Here is a 20,478-nt window from a genome sequence, read left to right on the forward strand (position 1 = left end):
GCGGCTTTTCATTTCCTGGCATGATTAGGGGGATAATCACTGTACTTGGAAAAAATAATAAAGCCAGAGTCTGATGTGGGATCAAAGTGAACAGACCAGCTCCACATATAGGCCGGGAGACATAGCAACACGCAGAGCTGAAGCCTTCACAGGGGAATGGAAGGGGGAAGGGACCTTTTCCATCAGAGTACTGCAAATCAAACTCACAATTGACTGCTCAGCAGCTCTGGCTGATTATGCAGCAGGAACATGGCTGGATCTGCATATGGCCCTCAGGCCAGTCCAACTGGGGATGGCAGAATGCTTGGTACTTGATGGGGCTGGAAGAGAACTTGCCGACTCATGTATCTCAAAAGGAAGTGGTAGAGGAGATGTGAAAACTTCCAACTGCCATCTGGTTCACAAAAGCCCCCCTGAGGCTCCTTGGGAGATGTGCTGCAGTGGCTTGCAGTGGTGGGTACTTGGTAGACAATGATTGGAGGGCAGGAGGTCCAAACTTGCCTCAAACAAATGCTGAGCTCAGTATCAAAGTGAGTGGTTGGTTCAAGGAAGTGAACAGTAGCCCAGCTCTGCAGGGCTACTGGATATCAAAAATTGGGGAGAAAGGAAAAAAATGACCCACCCTTTACTCTTTTGTAGAATGATCAGAATTTCCTTTTTTGTGTGAGAAAAACAGAAAGTCAAAAATCTGTGGTTGAGTGGCATGAGGAAGGAGGGCTAGGAATCTCTGATCACTTTACAAATGGAGCAGGACTAGTTAGGCCATGGTCACTGGAAGCTCTAATGCTTCGAGTTTGTGCGGGATACCAGGAGCACAGTCAGATTGGTTAGAAACAACTAGTCACTTGAAATTGAAATATTGGTAAGGGCAAATATATGCCAGGGACAAGTTGGTACCTGACCATGTTTCCAGGTCAAGATAATAAACTGCCTCTGTAGGAGCAAAAGAACAACTTTGTCATTAAGTTTGTTTATAGGTCATGCATGGTCAGACTCAAGGTTTCTTAGGATAAGATTCTCAGGCTAAGTGACTTGATGCTTCTATACTCTAAATTGGTTTTAATAAGAGTATTTTTCTTACCCTTTCCCCCACCCCTAAAGGCCTTCTGAAAATCCTTTTTTGCTTTAGATACATTAAGGGAAAACAAGGTTTGTCCATCTGGTGGGATCAGAATTGTATCTGAAAAAGAAGCCAGATTGAGGTTGGGACAATTTAAGTTCAAGGCAAAATCAATCAGTCAGTGAATCAACCAATAAATCCTTATTAAGTTTCTACCATATGCCAGTGCTAAGTGCTGGACATATAAAAAGAATCAAAAGACAAACAAGTTAGGGAAGGAAGGCACTAGTCTGGCAAAGGAAATCACCTTCACATTTGGAGTATCCCCTGAAGATTCAGGATCCCAGATGCAAGAAGGAATCTCCCTGACCTTAAAACATTGTCAAATCCAAGTCAGAATCTTTTGCTATACTTCTAAAGAAATCTATAGAGGAAATTATTCTTTAACCAATGTTGATAGGAGGCACCTGGTGCCTCATCTAAACAGACAGGGAGAGTAAGCCTCAAGTGTTCCTGACAAGGATATACAGTTCAAGATCAGATTAACACTGTGATGTTATTGTTCATCCTTCTTGCAGAGGATCAATGACATCATGAGGGTAATGTATTAACTTGCAAATTAACTGGATTTAAATAAAGCAGAGTTTTGCAAAGTCATCAGCCTCATTCTTCTCCTCCAGTCATTATTTCTTTAAGAATCAGAAGAGCTATAACAAAGAACAGTCCTCTTAAGGAAAGGAAAGTTTATATGCCTATTATAGCTCAAGGCATTGATAATCTACAAACAATAATCTGTCATATCATTTCTTCCATTGGACAAAACACAGAGAAGTGCACTGAAGTAGTATGGAAAATCTTGGTCCTCTCGGAGTAGAGGTCAGTTGGAGGTTTCCACTTTCTTTTGTGGTATGATCAATAAACCCTTAAAATCCTTAAAAATAAGTTCAGGGAGAAAGGTTGAGAATCATGGGATTGGGAGAGAGAGAAAACTGCAAAGTCGAGAGGAAACACTACTAATGTGATTTTGGCATTAAGAGTTTATCAATATTAATGGTGATATCTATGCCAGCAAACAAGAGACACCGTACTTTACAAAATCTTATAGATTCCTCTAGATGACCATCAGAAACTGATCGTCATTCTGTGATATAAGAAATCATTGAAAAATATTCTTCTCTATCCAAAAGGGGCAGCTTTCAGGTTGTATTCCTCCCCTCATTCTACCATATGCAGTTCTCAGTTAACATAAAGGCAGCTAAGAGGTACAGTGGATAGAGTACTGGGTTTGGTTTCAGGAAGACCTGAGTTCAAATACATCTTCAAATACTACCTAGCTGGGTGATCCTGAGCAATTCTCTTAGCTTCTGATTGCCTAAGTTTCCCCAATATAAAATGCAATTAATAATAGCACTTACCATGTGGGATTGTTGTAAGACTCAAATGAGATAATATTTGTAAACATAAATACTTAATCTATTCCATTTAAATTCTTGGTGCCCCTGACTGTCTCCATTCCTTCAACTGTAAAATGGGGATCATAATAGTACCTGATCTCCCAGGGTTGTGGTGATGATCAAATGAAGATATTTGTAAAACTGTTAGCTCAGTATTTGGAACATATTTAAGAAGTGCTTATTCCTTATTTGTCTCTCCCCTTCAAGCAGACACCAACTTTTCTTTAGATCTTCTAGATGGGCACAGCATATATATAGAATGATGATCACCATTAAAATACTAGAGATTCTGTTTCAGATCTAAAAGACAGAGGGAGAAAGAGGGGAGAAAATTATCTGTTTAATTAATTAGTATGAGTCAAGAAACAGTTGTTATGTACTGGCTGAGTATAAAACTCTGGGTTCAGAGACCGTCGAAAGACTCAATGGTAAGTTACACCTCTTGATCCCTACCCTCAAAAAGCTTACAGACTTATAGGTGATTATAATTTAAACATCATTAAATATCACACCAACTGGATCCTAGTTTTGGCATGAAAAAAGAATGATCCTAGCAATACTGACCAAACAGTATTTCCTCTTGTTGTTGTTCATCCTTTATTCTCAAAGACTACTAGCAATATCAGAAGGGGGATGTCTTGACTTGAAAGTGAATTGGATTCAAGTGAGTCAGAGCTGTGTAAAGCCATCAGCCTCACTTTAGAGTTGCCTGACCTATGTCTTGCTACCGGATTCTTATGACTCTGAAGAATTCCTATCTAGATTTCTCTAGAAGTTGAGCAAAAGAGAGTCCTCCATGGATCTGGGAATCCTGAATCTTCAGAAGATACTCTGAATGTTATTCTCCTTTCCATCTGTTGAGGGGTAATTCATGGAAGAGAAGTTTTAACTAGACCTTGAAGGTTCAAGGAAAGAAAAGGAGAAACCATTCATTATTAAAGACACTGAGTATGGGAAAGTGGGAAAATATCAGGTATTATAGGAGACAGAAAGTATACAAGTTATATTCTAGCACACTCAAAGGTGTATACTATAAGACCAGAAAGACTTTGCAGTTTTCTCTCTCTTCCAATCCCATGATTGTCAACCTTCCTCCCTAAATTTGTTTTTAAGGATTTTAAGATCACACCACAAAAGAGAGTGGCAAACTCTAGTTGACTTCCCATTTAGGCTGGAAGATTGTATCAAGATTTTCACTAGGAAAAACTAGAGAAGTTTTAAGTCTTGAATGCTAGGCTAAGGAGTTTGAACTGTTTTCAGTAGACAATAGGTCTGAGTATCTGAGTAGAAGTATGATATGTTCAGATGGGTGCACAAAAAAGATTAATTTGGGGGCAGCTAGGAAGTGCAGTGAATAGAGCACTGGCCCAGGAGTAAGGAGAACCTGAGTTCAAATCCGACCTCAGACACTTAATAATTACCTAGCTGCATGACCTCGGGCAAGTCACTTAACCCCATTGCCTTGCAAAAAAAAAATACCTAAAAAAAAGATTAACTTGACAATGTCATGTGAAAACATTTGAATGAGGAAATGAAAATTGGGGAACTGGTTAGGAGGTTAGTTGATAGTTCAAGTGGAAGGTAATGAGAGCTTAAATTTAGGGAGAACAGAAATGTGAAGGTCAAATCAATATAACTTGGCAATGTATTTAATGTGGGAGATGAGAGAAATGGAGGAATCAAAAATGATACCATCATTTTAAGTCTGGCTTAATAGAAAATGAGGAAGTCAGCAAGTGGGGTCATTGAATTTCTAATACCTCTAATGCATGTTTAAAGCAAAGTTCTTATCTCAGAGAGAACTGATCATCTATATTGCTTCCTGAAGGACCATCATTATCTTCTAGCAAAATATAGTAATATAATCATGGAACAACTTGAGGGACCCAGAGTCCACACCTGAATTTTTCCTGGATTCAGGAGTTCTAATATTATACATAAGAAGAAAAATATTCCAGCCCCCAATTCATGAAAGCTGTGCAAAAAAGGTCCTACTGTCATTTTCAGCTTTAATATTATAATGGGATAAATCTTATATACAAATACCAATGTCTGTATTCCTCTGTTCAATACAAACAATGCCCACAAGGGTAGAAATTCAAGACTTATTCCAAAACGTGATCCCTTCAATCCCAGGTAGTTCCTCCATGTTGTCTTCTCTTGTGAGCTAATAGGAACAGTTTGGGAGGATTCAACAATTCAATTGCATAGCAAAATAAATGCTATGCAAAGCACCATTCTAGACACTGGGGATACAAAGTCATAGGTAAAATAATTGTGTCCTCAAAGAACTTACATAATAGGAGAGAAGATATATAAACACAAGATAATAACTGAAACTAGGGAGATAAGGAAAGATTGAACAAGAAACATCACCTGAACTGAACCTTGAAGGAGACACAGAGGGGAGGAGGGAATGAATTACCAGAATTGGGGCAAAGGCTCAGAGATGGGAGACAGCCTATAAAGTCTGCAGAACAGCTGGTAAGTTAGTTTGGCTAGAAGGTAGAGAGCATGAAGAGAAGTAATAGGAAATTAGTCAAAAAGGTAGATGGGAGGTAAATCATGGGAAGCTTTAAATGCCAGATTGAGCAATTTGTAATTTATCCTAAAGGTAATAGGGAGCCCCTGCTGATTTTTGAACAGGAGAACAACATGGTCAAGTCTGTGTTTTGGGAATATTAATTTGGAGATATGTGGGAAATAGTTTGGATTGGGGAGAGATCACAGGTGTGCATAGAGTATGCAAACCTATGAAAGCGATTGAAAGCAGGGAGACAAATTAGAAGATTATTTCCCCAGCACAGGCTAGAGGGAATGAGGCTGTGTGACTGGAGAGATAATAAGTTTAGTTTGGGACATTAAGACCATTCCTGGGTACTGTACAAACAAGGTGGCAGATGTTCAACTGATTTAATGTTGTGGATACAAGTGAGGCTACACCTCATTTTGCACAAGTGTTTTCCTATTTTAAATACATTAGGGGAATGTGCTATTAAAAAATAAAACCTGAAGTAATTCCTTTTGCAAGGCAAAGACCTTTTTCAAAAAATAAATATAGGTACACTGAGTTTTATGCAAAACCAATAAATTCAGATCCATATTATTAAAAGGGACCAATTCAGAGATAGCAATTGTCTTTACAAAATCCTCTGCATCAGCATGGAAATCTCCATAAGACTTATTCAATTGGAATAGGACTCTGGCTCAATTTATTCATAAACTATGTCTATATATCTAGCTATAATAATACCTATACCTATTCCTTTACCTATGTGCATTTGAAAACATAAAAATGACATAGAAAAGAGAGGGCTGACCCAAGAAGACTGGGATTTAAATCTTGCTTCTAACATATACTGCCTGTGTGATCATGGTTAAATCATTAAACCATGGAATAGTGGATAGAAAGCTAGTCCTTGAGTCGGGAAGTTATTTTTATTATTCAGTCATTTCAAGCATACCCAACTTTCTGTGACCTCATTTGAGATTTTCTTGGCAAAGAAACAAGAGTGGTTTGCCATTCCCTTCTCCTGTTCATTTTACAAAAGGGCAGCTAGATGAAGCACTGGCCTTGGAGTCAAGAGAACAGGGGTTTGAATCCAATTTCAGATACTTAATACTCACTAGCTGTATGACTGGGCAAGTTATCTGCAGTCCACTGGATCCAGATGACTCTGGAGGAGAAAGTGAGACTGATGACTTAACATAGCATCCTCTCACTCAAATTCAATCCATGTGTTTGTCATGGTATCACCTCCATGATGTCATGGTATTCTTTGAGAGCAAGGGATTATTGAGAACAGATGAGGGAAATAGGGTTAACTGACTTACCCATGTTCACATAGGTAGAAATGTCTAAGACCAGATTTGAATTTGGAAGATGAATCTTCCCATCTTCAAACACACTGGTGAAGGGAACTTCCATACCAATGAAATCACAAGTCTTGTCCCAAACAAGCACATAAATAAGATCATATTTTTATAAAAACACCTCAGTTGTCTGCTTGAAAAGAATAAGGCATGTATGTGCACAGGAGAATCTCTAGGTCTGAGGATAGATGGGGATCAGTTGAAACCATTCAGCAAAATAAAGATTTAAGTTCTCTGGTATTCACAGGGAATGGATTTCAGTTTTAGGAATATTCCAGTTTGAAAAGAAATTGATGCAGATATGTGAGAGTAAACTTCAGAACTGAGGTGTCCGAAGGACCTCTCTAGGAAGGATCATATTACTTGCTCTAAAAGGCAGTATTCTTCATGTTCTCTGTACTCTTCACAGTGAAGTTATAGAATTCATATTCCCCAACCATTTCCAAGCACTCTCAGCCACTGGGAATGAACTGATGCCCAAACTGCTATGTGACCATCCTTTTCCTATATCTCTCCTATCCCCTTTCAGCCAGCTCTCCAAGGAAATTTTCCTTCAATGAGAAGAGAAGCAGAACTAATAGAACTCAGCAGCACCTTTAATCAGTGTGACTCTTGAACTCACCTGCTGAATGTGACTTGAGGGACACCTGACCACTGTTCCTTGTTATTAGAAATGAAGCTTTAGCAAGGTCAGTAACCCAATGCTAAGCAACCCAGTCCCAGAATATTGATGAAGTGCTGAATTCCCAAGTCAGGACAGTTTTCTTTATGCCTAATTATGCCTAAAATTAACAACAATGATAATGATGATAACAAGTATTTATGTAGTATTCTGGCAGGTAGGTGAAGGCACGGAGTCAGGAAGATGAGTCTTCCTGAATTCAAATCTGACCTCAGAAACTAAGTAACTCGATGACCCTGGAAAAGTGAAAACCTGACCCTGTTTGCTTTAGTTTCCTCATCTGTAAAATGAGCTGGAGAAGAAATGGCAAACCATTTCAGTTTCTTTCCCAAGAAAAACCCAAATGAGGTCACACAAAGTCAGACACAACTGAACTGACTGAACAACAACAAATTGAGACATTTTAAAATTTAAAATGAGTTTTACAAATGATAGCCCATTTTTTCCTCATAATAGCCTCATGAGATAGGTATTATTATTATTATTATTATTATTATTCCCATTTTGTGACTGAGAAAACTGAGGAAGGCAGAGGATAAGTGACTTGCCCAGGGTCACACAGCTAGTAACTGAGTCCAGATTTGAACTCATCTTCCTGACCCTTAAGTCCAAAGCTCTATTCACCATCCTACTGAATTATCTTTGTGTTTCCTAAGTTTATCTCTTATCCCTTCTCTTTCCTTTCTTTCTTTCTTTCTTTTACATTTCCCTTCTAATTCCTCTCTTCATTCCCTTTCCTTTCTTTCCCTTCCCTTCTTTTCCTTCTTTTAAAATTTTACTCTTTCTTTATAACCTTGCACATATTGTTGGCTGTTAATTCCATCTTTACAAGAATCACTCAAATCTGTTTCCTCCTATCTATTCCCAGTGCCACAGCCCAGTTTGGCCCCCTCAAAACAATCTACCTTGAATATTGCAAAAATTTTTATTAATCTTCCCACCTACTGTCTCTCTTCTCCAATTCATCTTTCATACCACTGCCAGAATAATCTTTCTTACACAGAGGTCCTATTATGTCATTTCTCTGCTAAAATTTGTCTGTAGTTCCCCATTACTTTCTAGTTTCCTTTCTTCAACAAACAGGACCTCCTTCATCCTGGTTCATGTTATTTCATCAGTTTTATGTTATTCTCCTCCATACTGGACAACTCTATGACCTGGGTACACAGCTGTTCCTTTGACTAGAATGTTCTTTCTTTCTCTAAAATTATCCTACTTTTAAAATCCAACTCAGATATGAACTTCTCCAAGAATCTTTCCCTGATTTCCAAGGTGGCTGCTAACCAATTTTCCTCTCTTCCAAAGAGTAGTTTGTCAACTGTCAACTATACTTAGTTTGCCTTTATATTTAATTTATTTACAGCATTTCTATTTTATCAATGACTTGGGATGAAAATAAAGATAGCATGCTTATCAAATTTGTAAATGATACAGAGACAAGATTCAAAAGACTTCTATAAGCTAGTTGAATGAAATTTAATAGTGTTATATTTGGATTAAAAAAACAGCTTCACTATAAAGTGGCAAAGGTATAGTTGTTCTGAAGATTTGAGGAGTAGGGAAGGGGTACACAGTAAAGAGTATGCAGAGTGCAACATAAATCAATGGTGTGATATGTAAACCAAAAATCTCTAATTCAAAGAGATATTATGAAGAGCTTGGTTTACCAGGATTAGGAAGGTATATTCCTATTGTTCTCTACCCGTGTGAATTTCTATGTTCATATGAAATATGTTCAATATGATTATACATGTATAACCTATATCAAATTTTTTGTTGTCATGTGGAGAGGGGAGAGAAGGGAGGAAGGTAGAAAAATCTAGAATCAAAACTTTACAAAAAGACAAATGAGGAAAATAATCTTTGAATGTAATTGGAAAAAATAAAATAACATTCAAAAAATACTATGTCATGCTATGTTTGGATCAGATGTCATATTTTAAAAAAGAAACTAATAAGACAAAATAGGGGTTTTTAACCAATGGTTCATGAACTCTACCAGTCTCGAAGTTGAATGAGGGGGAAAAAGCCATCCTTAGTTACCCTAGACTCTAACTGAAATCTGGTGTTGCTGTCAATTATGAACATAGGCAACAAAAATCATTCTGAGAAGAGATTCATAAGCTTCACCAGACTGCCAAAGGAATCCATGACCCAGAGCAGATGAAGAACCATAGCTAAGTTCCACAAAATCCTAACTAGGTTGACAGCTTTGTGACAGGTTTATTGGCCAAGTAACTCTATATATCATCTAAAACAGAAGGTTTGAACTTGGAAGCCACAGAACCAGAATTCCAAGGTGTCTGTGACATTGAATGGGGAAAAAATTACATTTTCATCTTAATATATTTTATGTATTTAATATATTCAAACACATGATTCTAAGATGGGGCCCACAGACTTCAACAGATTAACTGCCCAAGGTTCCATGACAGATGAAAAGATCAAAAACCCCTACTCTTAAAAAATCATGAAAGGGTTGTGAACCACAACAGGGAGAAAGGATGCCTACACTGAACAAAAATCCATCTCCATATAGTACTAACATATCTGCATATTATTGTTCTTCATATGTCTTATCAACCTAATAAGACCTAGAAAGGCAAGGCTCTCCATAACTTAGTTTTAAATCTAATATTCTCAATTTAACATATAGTAAGTACTTAATAAATGTTAATGTTCAGGTACCACCAATATTTTTCCATATTTTGCCTTTACAGAAGTTGGAGATGTGCATAGTTTGGGGATCCAGGTCAGACACATAAAACCTACAAAATACTTGAAAAGAAAGGAGATGTTTTCAGCATTTGCCAGTTTGCCAGCAGGGCATGTCCATGATGGTCAATTGGGTGAATAAAGATGAGTGCCTTCTCTGTTTCTTCCTGGACTCCCTCTTTCCTGACCCTCTGCTGAACCAAAATCCTAGGCCTGTCCTTCCTCAAAGAGCCCTGGACTCCCACCCCACAACCTCCTCTCAACCTTCTCTAGGAAAACTTTTTCCAGAAGTGTCTGCTAAACATTAGACCTGATTAAAAGAATTCACACTCAGGTGTGAATGAGAATGAGCTTGAACCTTCAGTTGTAGAAAATTCTTTAACAAGAAAAAATAACCTTTTCAAAGTATCTTCTAATTGCTTCATTGTCTGCTAGTGATGTTCATCTCTAAATGAGGATGTTAGAAATACCTTGGGTATCATGTCATGCATTGCTGAAAGGTGTTCACCTAAGTCTGACTTGATAAAAATAATGTCACATTTATGTAACACTTCAACTTATGTTTGTTTCATTTTAAAATTTCACATTATCTTCTAAATATACTCTTTCTTACTCTGATCAACTCAATCAACAACCACAATTTCCAGTTGTCATGATGCCACCCATTTTCTGATAGAGAGGCGACGGATTCAGATTGTGGAATGAGACTTTGGTTTTGGTTGGTTAGATATAGTTAACCTGGGAATTTGTTTTACTTTACTCTTCATGTTTTTAATAAGTTTGGGAAGCATGGGGTTATTTTTTAAAGAAAAGGAAAAAAGTGGGAAAGAAAGATTGTATACCTAAAATAAAATAAAATTGAATATAAAAAATCCAATATACTATTCCTCCCACACCCCTAAAGAACCAATGCTTACCAAAAAAGATATTTTTCTCAGCAAAATCAACACATCTGCCTTATAATCTAAGCATCATTAGTCATCCAGAGCTTTTCACCCCTCCAAAGAAAAAGAAAGTGATTTTATTCTGGGAACCAGTTTTCTTGGTCACTAAATTATACAAGGTTCAGCTTTAACATTTGTGATTGTTTTTCCTTCCATTTCCATTCTTTTAGTCATTGTGTAAATTGTTTCCCTGGGTACTTTACTTTGCATTAGTTAACATGTCTTCCTTTATTTCTTCAAATCCTGCTTATTTGTTCCTTCTTACAGAGCAATAATATTCTATTAGTTTCATGGATCCTAACTTGTTTAGCCAGTCCCCAGTGAATGGGCATCTACTATGATTCCAATTCTTTCCTGCCATTAATATTTTTTTGAATTGTAGAACCATTCTTTGCATCTTGTACCCCTTTGGTGATCACACAGCGGAGTGATCTCAAGGTCAGTGAATATTGACATTTTAGTCATTTTTTTTGCATAATTCCAAATTGCCTTCCAGAGTGGTTGAGCCAATTCATAGTTTGAGCAGTGGCATGGTTACCTCTTGCAGTTCTTTCAACATTGACTATCTCCATTTTAGTCATCTTTGCCAATTTACTGGATATGAAGTGAATTCCTGAATTCTTTCCATTTTTTTTCTTTTTACTCTTAAGGATTTGAAGCAATCTTTTTTTTGTTTCTTTTTTTAATTTTTAGGTTTTTTTGCAAGGCAATGGGGTTAAGTGACTTGCCCAAGGTCTCACAGCTAGGCAATTAGTAAGTGTCTGAGGTCAAATTTGAACTCAGGCCCTCCTGACTCCAGGGCCAGTGCTCTATTCACTGCATCACTTAGCTGCCCCCTATATGTTTGTTAATAGTTGATAGTCTTCTTTTAAGAACTATCCATTCATATGTTTTGATCACTTTATCTGCTAAGGAATGGTTCTTTAGGCTTACAAATCATATTCCTCACAACAATACTGTGGGGTAAGGATTACATTTATTTCTGCTTTATAAGTGAGGAAATTAGAATTAAAAAAATTTAAGTGACTTAGTTCATAAGTCCCAGAAGTAGAGCAAAATTCAAAGGTGAACACTGGACCACACTTGCGACGCAAGGCAACAGTCATGAAGTACTTTTGATGTGCCAAGCAAACACCCTGGTAAGAATCAAATTTACAAATATGAAAGGAGAAAAAAAGTTTAAAAAAGAAAGTCAGATTCTATCTTCAAGGAACTTACATTCAAATGGGGGGAAGATAGAAGGGAGCCAATAAAGAGGAAGGATGAAGTGATATGAAGTGGTGGCAAAATCCAGAAAGTCAAAAGCATAGCCAAAAAGGGAGAAGAATGGCTGACCTGAGCCTTTTTTTTCCAAAATGGAAACCTCAAAAAAATTGCCAGTGGTATTAAAAAGGGGGCTGACTGGCACAGCAGATGGGTATTCCAGGATAAGGAAGACCCCAAAGCTGGGGGTTGTTTCAGGTTGAGACTGCAGTAGAGTCATGATGACAAAGTCTTGAAAATCAGAAGCAGAGCCAGAACAATTGCCCTGTCTCTATAAACTGATGGAAGTTTCATTTCTGCTTAATAAAATCTGGGCCTCTCAACTTGGAATATTTTCTTGGGTCATCCATAGAGACATCATCTTAGGGCAAATGAGAGCCTTCCATCTGAGTGCAGGGAAGAGGGTATAAGATTAGAATTTTACCCCCAAATGACCTAGTTACAGCATTCACCCCTAGTGATGCTTCTTGGTTGCCATTTATCCAATGGAAGAGTGAGAGGTAGGACCAGAAAACCTGGACCTGAGGCTCAGCTGAGTAGAAACTTCTGGAGAAAACAAAGACATCACCAATGCAAAGCTTCTAATCCTAGGGGAAGACAATGGTAGGAGTAGTTCTTTCCATCTTCTACCTCTCCTACTGGAGCCCTGTTACTATCTATGCAGCAGAAAATTGGGGGAGTCATATTCTCCCACAAGCACAGAGCCCTGAATGTCTTTACCAGTTAGGATCTACTCTTGATACATACACCTCCTGCTGGATTAGTTAGGGTGGGGAGAGAGAGCAACCTATCATCTGATCGGGATACAGAAAAGTGATGAATGAAAGGCCTTAAAGACCCACATGGCCTGTATAAACACTGGGTTATGTCATTCAGCTTGTACAAATCCTCTGTGGTTTGTGAACTCTATACTTCGATGCTTGCTAGAATGGGAGGGGAAACACAGTTATCTTGATGATATGCTCATCTATTCCCAGGACCCTGTCTAGCACTTGTCAAATTGATCTGGGCTGTTCTCCAGCACCTATGCCAACACTGGCTATCTGCCAAGTTGGAGAAGTGCCAATTGAAGGAGGAGGAGGTGAAATTTCTAGAGCACATAATAAGCTGATGGGGAGTCCATATGGATCCCATAATGTGGAAGCTGTGCTACAGTGGGAAATATCAGTGAGAGACCTTCCCTCCAGGCTCAGGATATTGCTGCTGCATTACCCCCACGCTTTCTGCCAAACAAAGCTTCTCACAGTCTTCCTGAAACATCTCAATGGATTCAGTTGGACACTAGGGGCAAAAGATACATTCAGTGAATTCAAGCAAAAGTTTATTTCAGCCCCCACAATGATTATTCATAGCAGAGACCTATGTATATAGAATCAGAGAAAGAGTTACCCTCTCATAGCCCAAAGTGACCTTGCACCCTGTCCACATAGCTCCCAGGAGCTCACAATACTAAAAAAGGGAGAAATTAATAAGCATTTATTAAGTGCTTACTATGGCACTGGACTAGGTGCTGAGGATATTTAAAAAACAAAAAGAGAAAGTCCCTGCCCTCAAGAAGCAAAAAAATAAGGAAAGAGATGACATTTTGAGGCAATTCAGGTACCAAAAAAACTTAGGTCATTTTTATACTGACCAATGACTCAGATGAGAATTACTTTAGAAGCTTTCATTTCATCATAAGCAGTGTCACTTAGTAGAGGGCTGACCTTAGAAATAGGAGGAACTAAGTTCAAGACCTGCCATTTCAGGTGTTTGACTCTGGGCAAATCTTTTAACCTCTCAGTTCCCCCAGGAAACTAATACTATAAGTTACAGGGCAGGTTATTGATTTGAATTAATGAAGAGAAAGGGAGAATCCCTAAACAGAAGAAATCATAAGATCAATGAAAGAAAGAAGGAAATATTTCATCATCACCCACACCCCAGGTTATCATAAGGATCAAGCAGATAGAAGTGGTAGAATTTGTACCACGAAAGGATTAGCTATCCTGACCAGCTAATCCCCTCTTCCAACCCATGAGTTTAACTTAAATCACTTATCATCTACCAGGCCTGGTATGAGACACCTACACCCAGGTCAAGTTGCTCATCCTCTAGACTAGCACAACTCCTATAACCAAGGGAGATTCCATCTCCAGTGGGCTCCTGCAATTCTGGACATTTCCTTCAGTGTTATTTGCTGGACAAGGACTTGACCTCTGCTTCTCCCATGAGAGGCAAGTAGCAGAATTTATAGTCCTATTGAAATCATTATAGACTATTGTCTGAGCCTTGTGTGCTCATTTAGGCAACATAACATCTACCAATATACAGCCTGTGAAACAAAATAAGGGTCTTGTCCAAAGATCCTATGGAAGAGCATTAGGATTAAAAAATAGTGCTACAAAATGATTGGCACATATTAGCTCATCAATCATGTGAAGGAGTACTTAGTAACTTTACTTAGTAACTGAGGATACTAAGGCTGAAAAACTCTAGTTGACTTGTCCAGAATCAGGTAAGTACATATATGAGGCAATATTTAAACCCAGGTTGTCTCAGCTCCAATTCTAGTACTCTAACCACTATACCACTTAGCTGCCTCCTAGGCTAGCTTAATTACTGACAATTTCCCACTGTTTCAGAATAGCAGCAGTATAGATTATTGTCATTGGTCCATCCTGGTTATTTGATCTATACAGAAGGTGCTCAACATCCTAACCAAGATGGCTCACTTCTTTCCCTACACTGGACCTTCCATCATCACTTATGTAATACACAATTCTGAAGACAAAACTATGGCCAACACAGTCTCTTCTTTCATGTCCCCAGTTTTTCTCTCATTTATGGACTATATTGTGTGAATATCTGAAAGAAAACTTTTGCCCTTTCATTCCCCAGTTAAATGGATGAAAGGAAGATAGAAGTTAAAACTTTTGCCAATATTTCAGGTATTATACCTCCCATCATCAAAATTATGAGGTGGAGATTGGGGGTGGGAAGAGGAGTCCTACTGTCCTCCAAAGAATTCTATTAGAGCAAAGCCTTATTGAGAAATTAACTTTCCCACATTCCCACAATTATTCTTTTTTTTTTTTTGGTTTTTGCAAGGCAATGGGGTTAAATGACTTGCCCAAAGTCACACACAACTAAGTATTAAGTGACTGAGGCCCAATTTGAACTCAGGTCCTCCTGACTCCAGGGTTGGTGCTCTATTCATTGTACCACCTAGCTACCCCTCTCTTTTTCTTTAAGGAGCAAGTAGGTTCTTGAACCATAATCCAAGATAGTTCTAAGTGGTACATTGACTAGATTGCTAGACTTGGAAGAGGGAAAACATGCAAGATCAACTCTTACCTTAAGTACCTTTTAGGTACTTTTGCTCAAATCTGGAAAACTTGCTTAACCTCTTTCAGTCTCAGCTTTCTCATCCATAAAATAGAGAAAATAAGAACATCTGCTTCACAGGATTGTTGTATCAAACAAGACAAAAATATGTAAATTTATTTGAAAAAAATTGAAGTACTATCTTATTTTGCTATATGATTATTATTATTATTATTATTATTATTATTATTATTATATCCTCTTTCCCAGAACCAGCACCCTTAGCTACTTATCAGCCATAGACCAGGGCACTCAAAGACCAGTAGGGTCCTTCTAATGAAACCTACTTTGCTAAAGTCATAGAAAATGATACAGTTTCCTCAATGAATGTCTGAAGTTCTGATACAGAAGAAGATAAACACTCCCTCCACAAGATAAGGATTGGTATTACCATCAGAAATGAAAGAAGCGATATTTTTCAGCTACTAGATCCTGCAAAAGCCCCTTCCACAGTCTGTGCACAGGCACACCATTCTGTTAATAAATCCGGGACCAGTTAGAACCAGCAGCACCAAGATACCTTCTCTTTGGGATTGCAGAGTGGTCACCCAGCTGCTTCTGGGATAGTGGCTGAGCTGTGAGTTGCGCTGCAGCTGTGACATGGAGAAGATTCTTTATAACTGAAGTTGTAGAGGTCCCTCAAAAACTAGGCAGCAGTCGGAGGGGAGCCATGAGAATGGCAAACTCTTGAAAAAGCTTAATTGCTTGGACTGTGCTCCAGCAGCCAAAATAAGGACCACCATCCACTTGGGAGGAGTTCCAGAAATTAAAGGTCTTGTGTCTTGAAGGGTACCCCTGGCCCAGTACCTAGAGATTTTGTATGTAACCCCATGGGTATTATTTTGACAACAAATATTACCCCCCCCTCATGTTTAATCAAAAAGTCACACCCACGATCCCCCTGCCTAACTAACTTCTATCCCTTCCCTCACTCTATTCCCCACCTCCTCAAGCCATTCAACTCAGTTCTCTGATGCGGGTCAGGCTTTCTTTCACCTTCTTCTTACTGACTGCTTGGCAGAATCAAAGGGCTAAATTCCTCTAGAGCTGGCACTGTCATCCGGTAGCTAAGTGAGTCATCCCCGCAGCCATATCCCCCTCCCTCCCTCACCCACCTCATTTCCCTTTGACCCCTCCTGCTTCTTCAGCATGTTTATGGGCATAATTACAGTGTGCTATTGATTTCCTGACAGCCGCCTTGATGTAACTATTTTACAGAATCAAGCTAATTTCATACATGGAGGTTTTTATGGTCTCTGGCAGGCTCAACTGGAAAAGTAATTGTGCCTGCTCACATAAGCACTCCCTACCCCCATTCCCAGGGTTCACTTCCTACTATGCCCCTATTATTGCTCAGTTTGGCAGGGTTGGAATCTTGAGATTCTCACTCCAGGTTGTCTCAATTCAACAAACATGTACTCAGTGTCTACCCTATATGTCCAAGCTGTTAGGTGGTACTTTGAGGAGCTTGTTAGAGTTGAAGTTAGGAAGAGCTTGGTTCAAATACTTTGTCAAACCTTACCTTGACTTGGAAACTTTCTTCTCTTCAAGTTTTCATTTTACTGTAGAGAGAACTAAGTGGCATACTGGATAGACCACTGGGTCTAGAGTCAAGTCAGTCTCAGACCCAAACTAACTAGCCCTAGGCAAGTCACTTGAAAAAAAAATGCTATTTGACTCAGTTTCCCCAATTATAAAATGGGGGAAATAATAGTATCTACCTCCCATGGTTGTTAAGAAAATCAAATGAGATAATATTGATAAAAGTAAAGTGTCTAGCACATAATAGGTGCTATATAAAAGCTTGTTCCCTTCCCTACTCTTGCTCCCTTGCTCTCTCCCTTACCTGTCTGACCACTCCTCAGACTCCTTAGTCAGATCTTTCTCCATGTCACTACCACTAATTCTAAGTGTCCCTCAAGAAGACAGACAGACAGAAAGACAGACAGACAGATAGATAGATGGATAGATAGATATTGATAATATTTGTATATACATACATTATATATATGTACATATATATATATATATATATATATATATATAATGTTTACTCTCTCTCTCAATTATCTAGTCAGTTTGTATTCCTAGAATTCCTAGATCTAGAAACAGCATTTCATGAAATCTACCAGCCTTCCATGCACTAATTCGGGGACCTGGGAAAATTCCATGCAAATTTCATGAAAAATGTTCCTTCTTTTCTTCCTAGTTGTTCCTTCTTTCTTTCCTTCTTTCTCCATTTTCCTTCCACTTTCCTTCCTTCCTTTACTCTCCTTCTTTCTTCCTTTCCTTCTTTCCTTTCTCCAATAAGTCAACAAATCATGCCAATCTACTTCACATACTCTTCTATCCTGACTCACTGGCCTTCATGCTATTCCTCACACAAGACACTGCATTTCCTACCTCTTACCTGTGCATAGTCCACTCCTCATTATCTCTCACTCCCTCCACTTTTTAGATCTTCCAGTTTCCTTCAAAGGTCAACTCAAGGACCATTTCCTAAATTTTTTTTTCAGAGCCCTCAACGTCTTATTGCCACCCTCCAAAACAACTATGCCCTTAGATAATGTCTAGGTAGCTTTTTCTTTTGTGTCCTCAGTACTAGCATTATATCTGGCATACAGTAATATACAATAAATTCATGCTTATTGATTGACTACTGAATTGATGATTTGACGGATTGATTAACTCCTATGTATGTGCAGATGTTAAATGTTAGAAGTGATATAAAGTACATATATAATATAAACACGGTCCCTGCTTTCATAGAACCTGTAGCCTAATAGGTGGTACAGTGGATAAAACACTGGTCGTAGAGACAGGAGGACAGGAGTTTGAATTCAGCCTCAATTGCTTGACATATACTAGCTCCATGACCTTGGGCAAGTCACTTAACCCTGATTTCCTTGAATTCAGAGACCTCTCCAGCCACCCTGATTCATTTCTGGCCCCTGGATTCAGACAGTTCCAGAGGAGAAAATGAGGCTGGTGACAGCACAGCATCCCCTCACTCAAATCCAAATCATGTGCTGGTCATAGCATCACCATGGTCTTTGAGAACAAAGGATGAACATCTTCAATCTAGTAGGGGGAAAAGACACAAATACAGATAACTAAAGATATTATATGATGAGTATATTAAGTAAGAATAAAATAAAGTGCTCTATGAGATTTGAGGAACAAGATAATTATTTATAGAAGACTCAAGGAGAAGGTGACAATGGAATTGGACTTTTAAAATAAGAGTAAGGTCATTCCAAAAGTAGATGACATTATATAATTAAAAGGCATACAAGGAAGAGGTACTAGGCCATGTTTTGAGAGTAGAAGGCAATCCAGGCTGTTGTAGAATACAAAGTAAAGAAGAGAAGTATCATGGGGTGGGTTTTTATTTGGGAGTGCTTTAACTGCCATCGAAAGAATATGGATTTTACTAACTGATCAGTAAGAAACCTAATGAAGATTTGGAAAGGTATTATTGGATCTGAACATAAGGAAAATTAGCAATATGGATTTGAAGTAAGAATTGAAGAGGAGAAAGTAGATGTCAGAAGACTAGTCAGGAAGTTATTACAATAGGATAGGCAGGGAACAATAAGAAAGATAACAATGGAAACAGAGAGTAGCTGATGATTGCCAAAGCTATTGTGAAAATGGAATTCCCAGGACTCAGTAACTGAATAAATATGAGAAGCAAAACCAAGGGGGGTGGAACAGTCTCTTCCCTCTCCAATAAAACAGTTTAATAGTAAAGGCAAAAGGAATTTTCTTTAAAGAACTGGGAGTTCTAAGCATATTTTAATGTACACAGGTAGAAACCAGGAAAGAGGAAGAAACTCAAGATGAATAAGAAAGGGGAGCACTTAGGAGAGTATAGCATCAAGGGCTTAGATTTGGAGATACAAGGGAATCTAAAGAAGTTAGTTTCAGAGAGAAAGAAAAAAGTGAGTGATGTCATTAAGAAGTTTTGACATTTAGAGCAGGGGTAACAGGAAGATCTTGACAAATGATTTTAATGAAGTTACGGGCAAAGTCACTTACTATAAATATGGGGAAATAAAAATATTCTGAGGGGGATTAGGAAAGGAAAAGGTTTAGAAAGCTCTCAGTGGGGAATGAGATAGAGGTTGGATACCATCAAAGTGAAAATACCATCAAGCCAGAATGAGGACCCAGCTGTGTGTCATCAACATGCAAAATTTGTTCTACTACTTTCTCTAGCAGTCCTTGCTGGCCTTGGGCTTTGAGTGATGAAATCAGGAAGAATCAGGTTACTTAGAGGTGAGGATTCACAAGACACAAATGGCAGAAATGGCATTTGATTGGTAGCTTCCTAAATTGCCCTTTATAAGCATGTGAGCTTAGCAGAAAGCAGTACCCTCAACTGCCTCTGTCATCCCGGGAAGCCTCTTTAAATGAATCATTTCCAATGTAATTTTCATTTAGATTTCAGACAGGTTTGGGGGTTGGAGTTTTTGTTTTGTTTTGTTTTACATTTAGCACAATTCATTGGTAAGGACCTTCAGAGGGAAAAGGAGGATCAGTACACCCAAGCTGGATGATATCTTTTCATCACACAGCTCTTCCATCACCTCTTGGGAAGCCCAGGTCCCCTTATGGGTACCTTTGCTGCAGGCACCCATTGGCAATCAGGGCAGGGAAGTGTTGAGGTCAGGCTCCCAGGCCTGCAGTGAAGCGTGATATAGTGAGAGGAAATGTCAGACTGTCAGCTCCTGAACTCCGGGAACTGACAGCTAAACATGTGATCAAGGTGGCAAGGTGACAGGAGGCATCGACATGAATATAGGCCAGAATGTAATGAGGATATCACCAAACACACCAGTAGCATTCTAGGTGAGAAGCCTTCTGCAAAACAAACTAAAGATCAGACAAGACTCCACTGCTGATCAAGTTGCGGCTAGTTAGGCAAAGGGGCAGATTCTTGAGTCCAGAGTGCTGGAGGAACATAGAGATTTCAGGAAGCATGGGTCCTAATTTCAGTTCTCTCACTAATGAATTTATGATCCTGAGAAGTTTTATGTTCATACCTAAAAGTCATTTCTCAAATACACAAATGGAACTATGATCTCATGACTTTGGAAGTTCCCTCCAATGATGCAG

At 38.6% G+C, this 20,478-nt stretch overlaps 1 long non-coding RNA gene across 4 annotated transcripts in view; it reads right to left on the reverse strand.

Annotated features, from left to right (window-relative positions):
• Positions 1–20,478, reverse strand: part of LOC141514429 (uncharacterized) — a 92,216-nt gene that overhangs the window by 22,649 nt on the left and 49,089 nt on the right. For 3 of the 4 annotated variants that reach the window (XR_012476031.1, XR_012476032.1, XR_012476030.1), the window contains exon 3: positions 2,608–2,814. The exons of the other annotated variant lie outside the window; for it this stretch is intronic. This is a non-coding gene — a long non-coding RNA (uncharacterized LOC141514429). The remainder of the gene's footprint in view (positions 1–2,607; positions 2,815–20,478) is intronic. 4 annotated transcript variants of the gene reach the window in all.

This window comes from Macrotis lagotis, chromosome 1 (assembly GCF_037893015.1).
Source record: "Macrotis lagotis isolate mMagLag1 chromosome 1, bilby.v1.9.chrom.fasta, whole genome shotgun sequence".
In the NCBI taxonomy this organism is placed as follows: Eukaryota; Metazoa; Chordata; class Mammalia; order Peramelemorphia; family Peramelidae; genus Macrotis; species Macrotis lagotis.